Source organism: Chiloscyllium punctatum, chromosome 25 (assembly GCF_047496795.1).
Source record: "Chiloscyllium punctatum isolate Juve2018m chromosome 25, sChiPun1.3, whole genome shotgun sequence".
Lineage (NCBI taxonomy): Eukaryota > Metazoa > Chordata > Chondrichthyes > Orectolobiformes > Hemiscylliidae > Chiloscyllium > Chiloscyllium punctatum.
Window position 1 is genome coordinate 43329871 of NC_092763.1, and position 16105 is coordinate 43345975.

A 16105-nucleotide genomic window follows, 5' to 3' on the forward strand; every position below is an offset into this window, starting at 1 on the left:
TAATACTATTTTTCAGCAATGACATGCATGGGACCAGATAACATGAAACTTTGTTGATTTTTTTTTTCTCCCTCAGCTTCACAAGGTTTACTGCACTAGGAAAAGCAACAGCAAAGAATTGATGTTGATTATCTAAGTTTTATTTAAGAAACAATATACTAAATGTCTTTAAATTAATTAAATTCATAATCTGATTATTTTAATTTGAATAAACAAAAATAAAATTTAGATATTTGAATGTTTTAAATATTTATTTACTCATCTTGTTGTAAATATATAAATACTGATGATAACTTAAACACTGACATCTAGAAGGACATGTTAAAAGAATCAAGGATTTGATCCTTGAAAAGCTAAGATCTACATTGATGTGAGGTATATGAAAAATTATGAAATCTTGACCAAAACTCAAGGGTGGATTTATACACAAGATAAACTTTTCCACTTTGCAATTTTTAGGGATTGGTAGATAGCAAATCACACACTACAAATGAACAAACATAGATATATTGACTTTTGCAAGCTGCAGTTATTTTTGCTGCTATGGGTTTTAGAGTCACAGAGTCACAGAAATGTACAGCATGGAAACAGACCCTTCGGTCCAACCCGTCCATGCCAACCAGATATCCCAACCCAATCTAGTCCCACCTGCCAGCACCCAGCCCATATCCCTCCAAACCCTTCCTATTCATATACCCATCCAAATGCCTCTTAAATGTTGCAATTATACTAGCCTCCACCACTTCCTCTGGCAGCTCATTCCATACATGTACCACCCTCTGTGTGAAAAAGTTATGCATGATGAACTATTAGACAGGGTTGGAAATCTTGCTGGAAGAGACTGCCCAGGTCTGTAACAGCTTCTTTGTTCAACAACAGCATGTATTTTAAAAATTAGAGATTGATGACTCTGTCTCTGGACTTATTAGATTCTGTAGGAAAGGTAAGGACATCTCCTCATAGCTCCAATAGCAGTTTCCCTGAATTTTCCAGATTTGTCACAACAGTACTCTGTTCTTCTTCCATCAATTAGAATAAGTTGACCAGGTTGACTCTCCTGTTGAACATCTTTCCTGAGCTTCTTGAAGCAAGCTATGGCAGAATGACAGATTTCCAAAGCAAGAACAAATGAAAAAAATTCTAAGTGGATGAATTGTAAACAGATGTGATAGATCTGAATACTGTCAGGTAAGGATCATTGAAATAACATCTTCAAATAGTATTTTGAGTTTAAGCATCCGGGGTTACCAGCCCAATAATGCAATGTATTACTTCCCTTTTTTAACTGAGACTGGCTTAGGAGTATGTTCTTGCCATTGGATGTACACTTGAAAACTTAAAGATGCTCCCACCTGAATCTTCAGGAACGTAGACCATCTTTCTGAAGACTTTGAACAAATTAGCAAAAAAAACTCAGAAGTGGAAACAAGGCAGTGGACATATAATTATGGATTTTGAACCTGCCTTTTGCAAGCAGTTAAAATTAGCATCACTGTATGAAATGTCACAATGGATCAGCTAATACCTCCTAATGAATGAAAATTTATTGTAAAATAATGATACATATTTTTCCCAAGACCATGAATAACATTGGATCAATCTTTCTTCCCTGCTGCAAGTATTGCAAAGTTTCCCAATCCCATTCCATCCATTAATAAGATTCTACAGTCAATAATCCACTTGTGCTGGGATTGCCATATAATTTATGGTTCATAGAAGTAGAAAGTTGGTTCCTTCTACTACCCCAGGAAAGTGCAGTATCAATACTCATGTCAGAAGCTGTGCCCCGCTTTGGTTGATCCTGACACATTTACAGCCTCCTTCCCAATGTAATATAATTGTTCCCACTTCAAATCCCATGAACATTGCATAAGAACATAGGGACTAGGAGAATGATTAGGCAATTCAGCTCCTCGAGCTGTTCCACCATTTAATGTGATTATGACTGATTTCATCTCAGCCTCAATTCCATTTTCCAGCCCACTCCCCATAGCCCTTATAGCCATTACTTATTAAAGATCTGTCTATCTCCTCCTTAAATGTACTCTATGTCCCATCATCCACCATCCTTAGGGTAATGAATTCTACAGATTCCCAACAATTTCTCCTCATCTCTGTTTAAAATCTGCCACTCCTTATCCTAAATCTAGGACTTCTTGTTCTACTTTGAGGAAGCATTTTTTCTCTGCCTACTTTGTCAAAACTCTTTACATACCTCAATTAGGTCTCATCTCATTCTTCTAAACTCAAAATAATGGATCTAAACTGCTCAATCTCTCTTCATAAGACAAACCCATCATCTCTGGAATCAATCTAGGGAAACTCCTTTAAACTACCTCCAATGCATCTACATCCCTCCACAAGTAATGGATGCAGAATTACATGCAATGCTCCAATTCTGGTCTCACTATTGTTTTATACAGTTGCTACACTTGCTGACTTTTTATTTTATACTTATTTAGCAAGATTCAATTTGCCTGCCTTATTGCCTGCTACATCTACAGTCTGCAATTCACAAGAACAAGGACACCCAGTTCTCTCTCTGCACCAAAGCACTCTGAAGCTTTCTCCATTTGGATAATGAGTTGCCTTTCTATTCCTCTGACCAAATTGGATAACATCACATTTAACCACATTAAGTTTCATGTACAAAATTTCGGGCAATTCACCAAACCTGTCCATATCCATTTTTAAATTTCATATATAAAGTCATAGAGATGGACAGCACAGAAACAGACCCTTCGGTCCAATTTGTCCATGCCAACCAGATATCCTAAATTAATCCAGTCGCATTTGTCAGGACTTCGCCCATATCCTTCTAAATCTCTCCTATTCATATATCTATTCAGGTGACTTTTAAATGTTGTATTTTACCAACCTCTCCCACTTCATCTGGCAGATCATTCCATGTACACACCATCCTCTATGAGAAAAAGTTGCCCCTTAGGTCCTTTTTAAACCCGAAACCTATGCCCTGTAGTTCTGAATTCTCACACCCCAGGGAAAAGACTTTGTCTATTTACCCTATCCATGCCCCTCATGATTTTATAAACCTCTAAAAGGTCACCCCTCAGTCTCCAATGCTCCAGGAAAAACAGCCCCAGCCTATTCAGGCTCTCCCAGCAGCTCAAACCCTTCAACCCTGGCAACAATCTTGTAAATCTTTTCTGAACCCTTTCAAGTTTCACAACATCCTTCCAATAGGAGGGGGACCAGAATTGCATGCAATATTCCAAAAGTGGTGAACCAATGTCTGTACAGATGCAACATGACCTCCTAAGTTATAATCAGTGCTCTGACCAATAAAGGAAAGCATACCAAACACCTACACTATCCAATCTACCTGTGACTCCACTTTTAAGGAACTATGAACCGCACTTCAAGGTCTCTTTGTTCAGCAACACTTCCCAGGACTTTACCATTAAGTGTATAAGTCCTGACCTGGTTTGTCTTTCCAAAATGCAGTACCTCACATTTATCTAAATTAAACCCCACCTGCCACTCCTCAGGCCATTGGCCCATCTGATCATGATCTCATTCTACTCTGAAGTAACGCTGTTCACTACATCTCTAATTTTGGTGTCATCTGCAAACTTAGTAATTATACCTCCTATGTTCACATCTGAATCATGTATATAAATGACGAAAATCAGTAGATCCAGCAATGTTCCTTGCGGTACACCACTGGTCACAGGTCTCCAGACTGAAAAGCAACCCTCCACCACCACCCTCTGTCTTCTACCTTCAAGCCAGTTCTGTATCCAAATAGCTAGTTCCCCCCATCTTCCATGTGATCTAAGCTTGCCAACCAGTCTACCATGAGGAACCTTACTAAAGTCCATATAGGTCATGCCCATCGCTCTGCCCACATCAATCCTCATCGTTACTTCAAAAAACTCATCAAGTTAGTGAAACATGATTTCCCACACACAAAGCCATGTTGACTATTCCTAATCAGTCCTTGTCTTTTCAAATACATGTAAATCCTGCCCTTCAGGATTCCCTCCAACATCTTGCCCACACTGATGTCAGGCTCACTGGTCTATAGTTCTCTGGCTTTTCCTTACCACCTTTCTTAAATTGTGGCACCACGTCGTCCAGCTCCTTACCTGTGACAATCGATGATACAAATATCATAGCAAAGGGCCCATCAATCTTTTCCCTAGCTTCCCATAGACTTCTAGGGTATGTCTGATTAGCTCCTGGGGTTTTACCCACCTTTATGCATTTTAGGACATCCAGCACCCCTTCCTCTGTAATATGAACATTTTTCTAGATGTCGTCATTTATTTTCCCACATTCTATATCGTCCATGTCCTTCTCCACTGTAAAACTGATGCAAAATACTCATTTAGAATCTCCCCATCTCCTTTGGTTCCACACATCAGCCGCCTTACTGATTTTTGAGGGGTCCTATTCTCTCCTTAGTTATCCTTTTGGTCCCTTTGGATTCTCTTTAATCCTATTTGCCAAAGCTACCTCATACCCCCTTTTTGCCTTCCTGATTTCCCTCTTAAGTATATTCCTACTGCCTTTATATTCTTCTAAGGCTTCACTTGATCTCTGCTGTCTGGACCTGACATATGCTTCCTTCCTTTTCTTGACCGAAACCTCAATTTCTCCAATCATCCAGCATTCCCTACACCTACCAGCCTTTCTTTTCACCCTAACAGGAATATATTTTCTCTGGACTCTCGTTATCTCATTTTTGAAGGCTTCCCATTTTACAGCCATTCCTTTACCTGCGGACATCTGTCCCCAATAAATTTTTTAAAGTTCTTGTCTAATACTGTCAAAATTGCCCTTCCTCCAATTTAGAACTTTAACTTTTAGATCCAGTCCATCATTTTCCGTCACTATTTTAAAACTAATAGAATTATGGTCACTGGCCCCAAAGTGCTCCCCCACTGACACCTCAGTCACCTGCCCTGCCTTATTTCCCAAGAGTAGGTCAAATTTTGCACATTCTCTAGTAGGTACATCCACATATTGAATCAGAAAATTTTCTTGAACACACTTAACAAATTCCTCTCCATTTAAATCCTTAACCCTATGGAATGTCAGGTTTTAAACAAGATCTATCAACCAGGATTATTAATAATTGAATTGAGTGACTTATTGTCATATGTATTTCAAAATAAATTGTGAAAAGTGTTGTGTTGCCACACTCCAGCACCATTTTGAATTACGATATATATTGAAAGATTTTATTAAAGTACAGTTTATCTTACTCTCCATTTCTTGTTGCTCCTGCACTGCTCCACTTGACATTGTTCGTGGTCTCTGTAATGGGCTTTGGGTATCGGTTATGGGCCTCCCCCACCACCATTCCCGCGATTGCTGCATCTGTGCTGGAGCCATGGTCCAATTCTTATAAACCTGTCACCTCCATTGATGCTCATCCAGGCAAAGCCACCTGTAGGGTGTACTGTACATGCTTATAACAAAATGGCCCATGTCTTCTCACACAAAATGGCCAACAAACAGAAAGAGGCAGCCTGCCTTAGTATTAAAACACAAGATGGCTGACAGGCGATAAATAAGATGAACAGTCTGTTCCAGCCTTTAATTCAAGAAAATGACAACATCTTTGAACAAAGTTATACTAAGGCCATGATTACCCCATTCCCAACAGTACTGCATGTCTTTAAAATAGACAAGCAACTAATCCTAGCCCTCATTAATGGAGAAGTAATTGCCCCAGTGAATGCATGAACACCAGGCATGAGATAAGCCCAGTCACCACCTTAAGTCATTACCAGACCAACAGTTAGTTATTTTGTAGCTGTTTATTTGAAATGAATTACTTTGAAATGGATTCCAGTTCAAAATTTCCTTAGGAATCATAAGGATAGTTTTAGCATTAAAATATATGCATATAACCAACATTTAATAAAAGTATTAAAGAAAAAGCATTAAACCTCAATGTGAAAGTTATTATCTTCAGGAAATACCATCCTTGGAGCCCAAAGCACTAGGAGTCGGAAAAGCTATATTTAACCTTACACTTTACAACTAACTTCCTAACAAAAATCAAATTACAAATCTTATAGCAACCAGTTGAAACTAACTGTCTTTTGTATTTTTGCATTAATAATTAGGACAGTGGGCAATATAAGAGTAATAACTGAATTTAATAAACTCAGCACATGAGATACAATAAGTAATCAAATTCAAACTGTCTTTCCAGATAAAGCCAACCTGAGAGACCCAAAGGAGTTACAGCAATAAACTTTGGAATGTGAATGAACAGGATACATAGAAAGATCCCAACACCTGGACATTATCATGTCTGTTAAATGCCATGAGATCATGGGAAGCTAAGGCTGGTCAAATGGGTGTCTGTCATTGATTAAGTGTTTTATCAGATTGGGGATTTATGGATTAGGAGGAAAGGACTGTAGTTATGTTGTATGTAATCATTGTAATACAGAAATGTATAAAAATAATACTACATTTTTATATATGTGTTAGTGTGTCATTGATCTATCCCTGATCTGAGCCAAAGATTAAGCGAATAATTGAGTTCATATATCAAGGCCAGATTCAGGGAAGATCCTTTGACCCTCTCCCCTTTAATCGGTTTCTACATGAATAAACTTCTACTTGCCTGAATTCTGCCTGCCTCCAGAGTTTTCATTCCCTACCAGGGAAAACGCTCGTACACCACCGGACTTCAGTTGTAGTGGTCCATCGTTGTCCACTTCACTGATAGTGCCCTCATTCAGGTGGACCTGGAGCCTTGGCTCAGCCTGTGAGTCCAGGCTGAGAGATTCAGCCAGGAACCTGCTCAGTGCTCATCTGGAAGGCCCTGTACTGGGGTGGAGCCATGTCTGTCTCAATCTGGCATTGCTTATGGGGAGAAGACTCTGTACTGGGTTAAATCTGACCTTCCCAGACCTTTGGGGAGGGTGAAATGGCATCAGAAACACCAATGCCAGACACAAGACTCTATTAAGTGAGAGAAGCCGTCTACTTGAAGGGATGATGTTTGGGGTAGGAACCACAAGAATGGCCCTGCATGGGTAAGAGGCTCGTACAAAGTGTGATCCAGTGACATATATAGTTTGGGTAGGTGCAATGGTCCAACAGAGCTCTGAGTATCGGTTAGAGGCCTCCCCTGTCACAATCACTCCCATGATTGCAGAGTCTGTCCTGGAGCCCCCATTGATGCTCATTGATACAATGCTGCCAGACCTCAGTCATAGTGGCCCTCTGCCGTTCACCTCACCAATGCTGCTGCTCATTCAGATGTCCAGGACTGGCTGTGGATCAGGAGCCTCAGCTCAGCCTGTGAGTCCGAGCTAGCCGATTCAGCCTGGGTCTTGCTTTTTGCTCATCTGATGATCCTGGACAAGGTAAAGCCACATTAATCTCAAACTGGAGTTGCTCCTGCTGCTACCAGACACCACCTCCTTTATCATTTACTCGACCTCAGCAAAGGCGTCAAGACAGTGAAATCTGCTGAATCCATCTCAGATTCTGAGGTATCTTTCAACAGTTGACAGAGAGTGAGAACCCAGGGGTTTTGGACAAGTCAGAAAGGCTGTTGAGGAGCCAGGCACATTTCCGCCTACACTGTTTGTGAATTTACAGCTTTCATATTGTCCACGTGTTTATTTAGGACCGTTGCACCTACCCAAACTATATAAGGTCACTGGATCAGATCTTGCTTCGACCATGCCTCATCACCGTACAGAGCCAATCCTGTGGTTCCTACACCAAACTGCATCCCCTCAAGTAAACTATTTTCCTCACTTAGTGGAGTCTTGTGTCCGGCATTGACATTCCTGAAGCCATTTCACCCTCCCTCAAAGGTTTGGGAAGATCAGACTTAACCTGGTGTGAAGTCTTCTCCCCATTAGCAATACCAGGTTGAGACAAGCACATTTCCACCCCAGTTCAGGGTCTCCTGACGAATGAGGAGCAGATTTCAGGATGAATCCCCCAGCCTAGACTTACAGGCTGAGCTGAGGCTCCTGGTCCACAGCCATTCCTGGACGGCTGAATGAGCAGCAGCGTCATTGGTGTGAATGGCGGAGGACCATAACGACTAAGGCCAAGGTAGCATTGTTTAGATGAGCATCGATCGGGGCTCCAGGTGTGTAAGAATTGGCCCATGGCTCCAGCACAGACGCGGCAGTCTTGGGAGTGGTGGCGGCAGCGGAGACTCGTCACTGATACAAGATGCCCTGCTCTCCCTTTGGTTGCATGAGGGGTGTTCCTGTAATCAAATAGGAAGGAGGACCGTTTGGTTTCTAGTGAAGTTGTAGGCTTTTTTTAAGTGTTTCAAAAATTTGGAATGCTTTTACTGCCAGGCCATTGGATGATGGATGGTATGGAGCTGTCCTTATCTAGGAGAAAGTGAGGACTGGAGATCAGAGCTGAAAATGTGTTGCTGGAAAAGCACAGCAGGTCAGGCAGCATCCAAGGAGCAGGAGAATCAATGTTTCGGGCATGAGCCCTTCTTCAGGAATGAGGAAAGTGTGCCAAACGGGCTGAGATAAAAGGTAGGGAGGAGGGACTTGGGGGAGGTTCCCTTGGACATCCTCAGACAGCGAGGGTGTTCACTCCCATTGAAATACTTGCTCCACTTGCTGCAACTTCCAATGATAAAGCCAGTTATAGGGCCTATTTGAAGTCCAGTTGGGTTTCATCCAGTAGGTGCTTTTGCATAGTTACATCATTAATCCCATATACCAAACAATCTCTCAGCATCTCATTAAGGATTAAATCAGAGTCACATGCCTCTGCCAGTTGTCTTAACCTAGTCAAAAATCCCAATACAGATTCCTTTGGTTCTCGAGTTGCCAAGTAAAACCAATAATGTCTCAGAATTAGAAAAGGCTAGGCATCACAGTTTTCCTTAACTAAATCCATCAACTCTTGAAAGGTTTTAGTATCTAGGGCGTCAGGGAAAGTTAGGCTCCTAATAACCAAAGAAGCTGCCTTTCCACAAGCTTTTAGGATTACTTGTTGTTTCTCATCTGCCCAAATTCACTTGCCTGGAAAAAATTAACACATTCTTTCCCCGGTGGCTCAGTGGTAAGCACTGTTACCTCGCAGCGCCAGGGACCCAGGTTCGATTCCAGTTTTGGGTGACTGTCTGTGTGGAGTTTGCCCATTCTCCCCGTGTCTACGTGGGTTTCCTCCGGGTGCTCTGGTTTCCTCCCACAGTCCAAAGATGTGCAGGTTAGGTGAATTGGCCATGCTAAATTGTCCATAGTATTAGGTGCATTAGTCAGGGGTGAATGTAGGGGAATGAGTCTGGGTGGGTTTCTCTTTGGAGGGTTGGTGTGGACTTGTTGGGCCAAAGGGCGTGTTTCCACGCTGTAGGATATCTAATCTAATCTAAAACTGAGCCCAGTATTTGACAGGAGGATCAAATGAGTCAAAACCTCCCAAATAACAGCTTGATGCCTGAAATGCTTACCCCAACTCAAAGATGACTGCACCGAGTGAATTTCTTCAGGAGTCTGCTTTTGTCTCATTGCCACTGAAATAACTCCAGTGAATCCTGTCACCAAATCACCCTTTATTTACATGTGGAGAGTCCTGACATTGATCCAGCTCCCTCAAAGCTAGCTCTGAGTTAAAAGCATGTCTAAAATTCATGTTCTTTTTTTTTAATTAAACAAATTATAAAAGTTTACAAAACAAAGTTAACATTTACAGCTGTATACAGCAGCAATCTTTACAAGGGACAGGAGCAGCAAAGCTAGGCCCCAAACCCTACCGTTCAACCAGTTTACAGAGAGATGAGGACAAACCTCAAATCCCAGTTTCACATATAAAGACAGTGACAGTAACATTTGTACATAAAAGGACAATCCAGTTACATTAAAAAGTGCATACAATACAAACCCAGCAAGCCCCCATCCCTCCCACCTTCCGACCATTCTAAGGCAGCCCGTCCCTACGCACCTTCCAGCTCTTGGTCCACACTGACACACCTTTCGACCACCTCTAGGACAGCCCGCCCCGGTACCCGTCCGGGGTGACAGCGGTCAGGACGGCTTACCCACCTTCCGGCTTCACTAACCACCCTCAGCACCTTTCGTCCACCCCTGGGGCAGCCCACCCCGATACCTGCCCAGGGTGACAGCGCTGAGAAGATTCATGTTCTTATCTGTCAGCCAGGGCTCCCTGACTGGACCAAATTAACAGCCCCAATCAGGGAACCCATACTCTATGAGGCCCATCTGGCTGACTTAATTACAATCATTACAGTTTCTTTAATCACTTTTGCAAAATATCAGAGGTTTTGCTCTGAACTCAAAAACAGGGTTTTTTTCCCCCCAGAGTTATCAGAGATTAAATGGGCAAGTTCATGTTAGCAAGCTTTCTTCAATTCAGCTCGTTCTTCTTTGCAGGCCTCCTGCTAACTCAGCCAGATCATGTTCCAATAGCCCCTGTAGGTGTCTATAGCAAAGCAAACACTTATCACCAATCATGTGGTTTACTGGAAGACTTGTTCAAAATAAATTCTCCAAGTCTACAGTGAACTTTCAATTCCCTCATTTCTAAAATAAATCATTCCAGGTATTTTCACAAAACCTGAAAGAAATCTGTTTTTCACAGTCCTTCAAAACTTAAGCTTTCTGAGGAATTTTATCCATAAAGACCCTTTGTAACAATAGCAACCAAACAGGAATCTGAGTATAGTTTCTTCTATAGCAAAAATTAATATTAAGTATCAGTTCCAATTCTTAATAGCTTACATTAGAAGCAATCTAAAGGAATGGATTTGAAATATATGAAAATTTAGTTTTTGATTTTATAGAGTATTACCTTTTTGTGATTAAAGCCTTCATTTGGCAAGTCCATTTTGGAATAGCCTTCTGTTACTTGGTGTAAAGGTTAATTTGCTGAAGGTAAATATTTACGAAAGGTTTGTAAAAGAAAACAATTAATCAGCTTAAGGGAAGAGACAGTGAAAGAGACTAACAACAGGAAATCAATGAAACTACGTGCAATTCTTGTTTACAAATAATCTAAAGTCTTTAACCACTGAATGAAATTATGTGTTTAGGCCACGGAATTAGGCCTGTGGAGTAAAAGTAACATTGTAAGGAGGCCTGATTCGCTCCCACCTGAAGTACAGTTTCACTACTTACAGTAGGAAGATTTTAGCTTTACAGAGAGTACAAAATCACTGACTCATGACTAACTTCCTTTTTCGTACATACTTCCAACAGGATCTTAGTGGAGCATGCTACGAGCAACCTCAGGTGACTTGATAAATGAAGAGGTGTACTCCAATACAATTAAGCCAAGATTCTATGTTAATTATATACTGCTGTGTTCAGTACTTTTTCATTCCAAAGGAGACTATCCATACAGTGAGAAGGGTAAGAAGGACTTGAGAGGGAAATGAAGAGGTCAACTTTATGTTAAATAAATTAGTTTTTTAAACATGAACTCAATCAGTGGAAGTATATTTCCAAAAACAGAATCATCTTTTCCCATGGAGCCAATACCCTGTCCTACTGGAAACTTCCTTCAACTGAACTCACTTCTTTGTCCAAACCCATGGTTTATCATTTCTTCATAAACTTCATGTTTCCCATACCAAAGAAAAACTGGCAGAATGCATTACAGTTTCAGGCAATTCAATTTTTCTCACATCACAAATGTGTGGGTCCATTACACTTTTATGTGATACTTCCTCTTCTTGAAAATGCATAGTTTATGTCTTCTATTTCTTGTATATGCTGTTCAAAGGATCTCACAATGGGAAGAGGGAGTGACATGAATAGCTGTTAGCATTCCTTCAGCATGCCCACAGATCTGCACAAAGACAGATTTCTCACTGCAGTAAAGTGCTGTGAGGTGGCTGATTCTCCAGCATGGCAAAGGATATGAATCCAACTATTTAGAATAAATGTTAAACCCTGATCCTGGGGGAGATTCCCCAATTTGTTACTGTTCCAGATGGGATACCCCAGACAGTTAAGCTCGCAAGTGAGGAGTGCTGAACTAGCTCCCTTTCTTTATTTACCTGTCCCCTTCATTGGTTACATAGTTAATTTAGAAACCTTTTCTTGTGGGTATCTTTCTCTCAGGCCCAAAATAACCTATGTTTTAAAAGGAACCAATTTAACCAGTTTGTTTTCAGTTTACAAAGAGTGGGTTTATTAGTTACTAGAAAAATTAGTAATGCAACGCATATGGAATAGATTAGAAATAAATTGAGGCAAAAAAGAGTTTTTAAAAAAGAATTCATGAAGAACAGATAGGTGAATGTTGCAAAGTGGAGGTTAGCAGCAGCATTGATGTTGATAGTTGTACAGTCAATTTAAAGTTTTTTCAGTTTTGCAAATTGGTTGAGAGTCTACTGTACTGATTCCTTTTAAACATTACCAAATTCCAGCATTCAGGGTGAGATACTGCTCTTTGAAGTCCTGTTTCTTTTTGACTGGTTAACTGTCTAACCAGCTGCTAACATTCGGATTGAGAAGGTCCCTTTACCTCCAACGCAGGAGATCGTTTTTTGACTGTGACCTTCACAACATGCTAACACTTAAAACACTTAGTACACACATGTATTTCAGCCCACTGGCATACATGGAAACATTCAGTCTCACTAGCACAGTCCAACAGAGTTGAAATTAACTCTTTAGCCCCTGTCCTTGTATATTCGCAAAAAACCCCACAAAAATCTGCATGCAGGGACACAATCTGCAGGGGATAGCTTGCACCTCATCATCTTTGTAGTCAAAAGAGATCACAATCCAATCTGTTTTAAGTTGCCTCTTCTCCTTTGAAGAGTTGTTGATTGAAGTTCCCTTCTAACATTCTGTGTGTGTTTCTCTAGATAACCACTTACTTTATATTCATGGACATTTTGGCTGTATTAGCCCCCTTTTTAAAAACACATTTTGGCATGCTAAGTTAAAATTATCCACTGAATTATGGGGTTCTGGCCCATGGTCATGACACCAGATTATAACACTGAGGGTAGCTTTGACTTCATGAAAGGGCTGGGGGAGTGCTGAGGTTACTGCATAATTGACCTCAGCTTCATCCATGTTTTTTCACCAGTTTATCCCTCCTATGGCTTTTGAATTTACTTCCTGCAATATATTTATCTTCCCAATGCAAGAATGCATGATACAAGATAGTGACGTGCTCAATTGTATGCAGTGTGTGACCATTTCTTATCCCAGCTATTCGAAAGATTAAAGGATAGAAATATGTTACAATACTTACACTAAAACACTCCCATAACTTATTGTCTCAACTGTGTTTTAATTAATTTCTACACATGGTTTTGATAATGCGTCCTTGTATGTACTCATATTAGCTGATGTTATCTGCAGATATCTGCTGTCAGCAAATATAGCACCAACAGGTGGATGGAAACTAAAGTTTATGAGACAAAGTCCTCCATCCAAGCGTACAGGACGCTGGCACGTACAGATTAAAAAAAAATGTTTTGGGCTTCTACTCAGAATTTGTCACTTGTCCCATTTAATATTTAACATGTACACGTTTCCTGGAAGAATGTCAGCATTCCAATGTATTTACAGAAGCATGCAATGGGCAGTGGTATTGCATTTTCTTCACGGCTCCACCAAGATTACAATGAAAAGTCGTATTGATCATTTACAAAGCAATCTATTCAGAGAAAACTACACGTTTGCACACTCACAGGAGCAATGTTACGCAATTCTTTTTATTCTTATCAGTTCATTTTAGAGTACATCACCCATCACCTCACATCCATTCACACTGCGTTGGCAGGACTTCTCAAAGCTGCACTTCATTACAGTGCTGACGATAATATTATTATATCAATGTAAGGTACTTCCATCATGTCATAATAGTTTGCAGGGAGAGTAACTGTCTGCATGAATCTCGGTTAGCCGAAAATTCCGGATAATCAAGTGCTGGATTATACAGTTTAGCCATGTATCGGGACTTTGCGATCTTGCCAAATAATCTGATATTCGGTTAATCGAATGCTGGATAATCAAGGTTCCTCTGTAATATATTAATGTATTCCAACATTTGAGGACATGGAGTAATTGAGTCATAGAGATGTACAGCTCGGAAACTGACTTCATTCCAACTCACCCATGCCAACCAGATATCATAAACTAATCTAGTCCTATTTGCCAGCACTTAGCCCATATCTCTCTAAACCCTTCCTATTCATAAACTTTTTAAATGCTATAATTGTACCAGCTACCACCACTTCCTCTGGCAGTTCATTCCATACATTCACCACCCTCTGCATGAAAATCTTATTCCTTAGATCCCTTTCAAATCTTTCCCCTCGCACAAGAAATCAATGCCCTCTAGTTCTGGACTCCCCTATTCAGGGAAAAGATCTTGTCTATTTACCCTATCCATGCTCCTCATGATTTTATAAACCTCTATAAGGTCACCTCTCAGCCTCCGACGCTCCAGGGAAAACAGCCCCAGCCTATTTAGCCTCTCCCTACAACTCAAACCACCAACCCTGGCAACAACCTTGTAAATCTTTTCTCAACCCTTTCACAACATCCTTCCAAAAGAGGGAGACCAGACTTGCGCACACTATTCCAAAAGTGGCCAAACCAATGTCCTGGATAGCTGCAACATGACCTCCCAACTCCTATACTGGATGCTTTGACCAATAAAGGAAAGCATACCAAACGCTTTCTTCACTATCCCATCTACCTGTTGCTCCACTTTCAAGGAACTAGGAACCTGCATTCCAAGGTCTCTTTGTTTAGCAACACTCTCCAGGACCTTACAATGAAGTGTATAAGTCCTGCCTGATTCACCTTTCCAAAATGCAGCATCTCACATTTATTCCTCTGCCCATTGGCCCATCTGATCAAGATCCCATTGTACTCTGAGGTAACCTTCTTCGCTGTCCACTACACCTCCAATATTGGTGTCATCTGCAAACTTAATAACTATACCTCCTATGTTCACATCACACAGAGGATTGATGAGGGCAGAGTGGTAGATGTGATCTATATGGACTTCAGTAAGGCGTTCGACAAGGTTTGCCATGGGAGATTGGTGAGCAAGGTTAGATCTCATGGAATGCAGGGACAACTCGCCATTTGGATACAGAAATGGCTCAAAGGTAGAAGACAGAGGGTGGTAGTGGAGGGTTGTTTTTCAGATTGGAGTCCTGTGACCAGTGGAGTGCTACAAATATCGGTACTGGGTCCACTACTTTTCATCATTTATATAAATGGTTTGGATGTGAGCATAAGGAGGTATAGTTAGTAAGTTTGCAGATGACACCAAAATTGGAGGTGTAGTGGACAGCGAAGAAGGTTACCTCAGATCACAACAGGATCTGGACCAGATGGGCCAATGGGCTGAGAAGTGGCAGATGGAGTTTAATTCAGATAAATGTGAGGTGCTGCATTTTGGGAAAGCAAATCTTAGCAGGACTTATACAGTTAATGGTAGGGTCCTAGGGAGTGTTGCTAAACAAAGAGGCCTTGGAGTGCAGGTTCATAGCTCCTTGAAAGTGGAGTCGCAGGTAGTTAGGATAGTGAAGAAGGCGTTTGGTTTGCTTTCCTTTATTGGCCAGAGTATTGAGTGCAGGAGTTGGGAGGTCATGTTGCAGCTGTAGAAGACATTGGTTAGGCCACTGTTGGAATATTGCATGCAATTCTGATCTCCTTCCTTTCAGAAAGATGTTGTGAAACTTGAAAGGGTTAGAAAAAATTTACAAGGATGTTGCCGGGGTTGGAGGATAGGGAGAGGCTGAATAGGCTAGGGCTGTTTTCCCTGGAGTGTCGGAGGCTGATGGGTGACCTTATAGAGGTTTACAAAATCATGAGGGGTATGGATAGGATAAATAGACAAAGTCTTTTCCCTGGGGTTGGGAGTCCAGAACTAGAAGGCATAGGTTTAGGGTGAGAGGGAAAGATATAAAAGGGGCCTATGGGGCAACTTTTTCACGCAGAGGGTGGTATGTGTATGGAATGAGCTGCCAGAGAAAGCGGTGGAGGCTGGTACAATTGCAATATTTAAAAGGCATTTGGATGGATATATGAAAAGGAAGGGTTTGGAGGGATATGGGCCGGGTGCTGTCAGGTGGGACTAGATTGGGTTGATATCTGATCGGCATGGACAGGTTGGACCAAAG

General features: G+C 41.1%; 1 long non-coding RNA gene across 3 annotated transcripts in view; it reads left to right on the top strand.

Annotated features, from left to right (window-relative positions):
* The window catches only part of LOC140495896 (uncharacterized), a 105623-nt gene extending 99008 nt beyond the window's left edge, over nucleotides 1-6615 (top strand). For all 3 annotated transcript variants that reach the window (XR_011964119.1, XR_011964120.1, XR_011964121.1), the window contains 2 exons: nucleotides 1034-1188; nucleotides 6191-6615. This is a non-coding gene — a long non-coding RNA (uncharacterized lncRNA). The remainder of the gene's footprint in view (nucleotides 1-1033; nucleotides 1189-6190) is intronic.
* The last annotated feature ends 9490 nt before the right edge of the window (nucleotides 6616-16105 follow it).